This window comes from Ahaetulla prasina, chromosome 8, assembly GCF_028640845.1.
Source record: "Ahaetulla prasina isolate Xishuangbanna chromosome 8, ASM2864084v1, whole genome shotgun sequence".
NCBI lineage: Eukaryota > Metazoa > Chordata > Lepidosauria > Squamata > Colubridae > Ahaetulla > Ahaetulla prasina.
In genome coordinates, this window is record NC_080546.1 from 51630073 (window position 1) to 51632766 (window position 2694).

The window sequence follows — 2694 nt, forward strand, 5'->3', positions numbered from 1 at the left end:
TGCTCTAGCCTCCTCTTTGCCCCAGGACCAAACAGCTTTCTTTGCCAGTAACTTATGTAGCGGTTCGGCTACTGTTGCTTTATTCTTGAGAAATACTGCATAAAAATTGACCAGCCCCAAGAATGCTTGTAATTCTGTTTTATTTTTGGGGGCTGGGGCTTTTCTAATAGCCCATACCTTACTCTCTGTGGGATGGATCCCTTCTCCATCTATTCGGTAACCTAGGAAGTCTACAGCCTTTACCCCAATCTGGCATTTGTTTAGCTTAACCTTAAGCCCTGCGGTTCTAAAAATGCCCAAGACTTTCCTTAGTCTTACCCCAAGTTCCTCTACGTTTTCAGCTGATACCAATACATCGTCGAAATAGGGCACTACTCCTGGCAGGCCTTGCAACAATCGCTCCATTAGGTTCTGGAAGAGCCCGGGAGCCACGCTAACCCCGAATTGGAGTCGCGTACATTTGAACGCCCCGCGGTGCGTGACGATTGTCTGTGCCTCGGCTGTGCTGTTGTCTACCGGTAGTCAAGTTTGGCGAAGACCTGCCCTTGCCCTAATGAGTGCAACAAATGTTGCACTACTGGAACGGGGTATGCGCTTTTCTGCAGCGCTTTGTTAAGCGTTGCTTTGTAGTCAGCGCAAATTCGGACCGACCCGTCCGGTTTAACTGGGGTCACTATGGGTGTCTCCCATTTTGCATGGTCGACGGGGACTAATATTCCCTGGTTCACTAACTTGTCTATCTCCCGGTCGATTTTGGGCTTTAGGGCGAACGGGACCCTCCTAGCCTTCAACCTGATGGGGGCGACTTGGGAGTCTAGATTGAACAAAATGGGGGTTCCCACGTACTTGCCCAGGCAGTCCTTGAAAACGTCCTCGAACTCCTTCAGCAGTTCATCCTTGAGGTTGACGTGGTTTCTGTGGACCCCAGTCACCTCCATGCCCAGTGCTCGAAACCAGTCCAGTCCCATCGAACTCGGTAGAGTTCCATTCACGATGGTGATTGGTAGGGTCTTCTGGAATTGTCTATACTTGACTTGGACGGATGTGACCCCCCGAACAGGGATCCGATTCCCTTGGTAGTCCTGAACCCTCAATTTCTGGTTTTGTAGCTGGCGTTCCGCGATGGCTGGCAACTCTCTCACGAAGGTGTCCCAGGACATAATGGTGATAGACGACCCCGTGTCAACTTCCATTTGGCACTGCACCCCTTCAATGTGGACTTTAGTGAATATTTTCTTCTCTAGTCGTGTCGATGCGTGGCCCACTCTTACAGTGGTTTGGTTTAACTTCGCGCCCTTTTTAAATGGACCAATCCCAGGCCGCTTCGCTGCTCCTGCTCTCTGATTGGCCGGTTTGAATTTTTGGCGGGAAGGCTGGGGGGCTCGGCAGGCCCTAGCGATATGTCCTTTTTTTTCGCATCTCCGACAAACCGCGTCTTTAAATCTGCAGTTCTGCCATTGGTGTTGACCCCCACAACTCACGCACTCGTCCCGGTCACCTCTTTCCAGCCTCCCGGTGTGGAATACCTCTTCCAGCTCTTTAGTTTATTGCGACCCAGCAGCCAACACCAGCAAAAACCCCTCTTTAAATACTCTTTTGGTTGAGGCTTCAACCAATCAGCAACGTGCAAGTTTCCCGCTCAAATTTCCCTCCCAACGTTCAAATACATTACACTTCCTAGCTCTGGTATTGTACAGAAGTGATTCAGAATATTCATCTTTCTTCTGTTTGCTTCTCTTTCAGGCCCACTCCTTATCTTCTTCCATGATTCAGCTCTAGAGGTGGTGTATTTCCTCTTCTCTAAAAGCTAGCAGTGCTTTTAATATTTGATATGCAAATATCAAATGCAGTTTGGAAATTGGATAATTCAGTGCCACAGAACCCAATGGGCTGGGCTGGAGAGAGTCTGGATTTCATAAATCATTATACATTAATCATTTTGCATTTACATTTATATTTAGCTGTAGCCTCTACCAAGTGTAAGTTTGTGACTGAATCATATGAAAGCACTGCAAATTTGAGACAGCAATCAAGAAACATTTTTAAGCAATCCATGCATCCTCCTCTAGAATACTAAGAAAGTTATTTAATTTGAACATGATTTCTAAGAAAACTTCTATATAATATCTTTTGGGCATAGGATTAAAAAATATACCACTTCCATACCCTTCCATACTTCCACCTCTCACAATACTAGACAACACAGTATCAACAGTAGAAACCTTCAAATTTCTAGGTTCTATCATATCGCAAGATCTAAAATGGACAGCTAACACCAAAAACATCATTAAAAAAGGACAACAAAGAATGTTCTTTCTGCGACAACTCAGTAAGCTCAAACTGCCCAAGGAGCTGCTGATTCAGTTCTACAGAGGAATTATTGAGTCTGTCATTTGCACCTCTATAACTGTCTGGTTCAGTTCTGCAACCCAACAAGAAAAACACAGACTTCAGAGGATAATTAGAACTGCAGAAAAAATAATTGCTACCAACCTGCCTTCCATTGAGGACCTGTATACTGCACGAATCAAGAAGAGGGCCGTGAAAATATTTACAGACCCTTCGCATCCTGGACATAAACTGTTTCAACTCCTACCCTCAAAACGACGCTATAGAGCACTGCACACCAGAACAACTAGACACAAGAACAGTTTTTTCCCGAAGGCCATCACCCTGCTAAACAAATAATTCCCT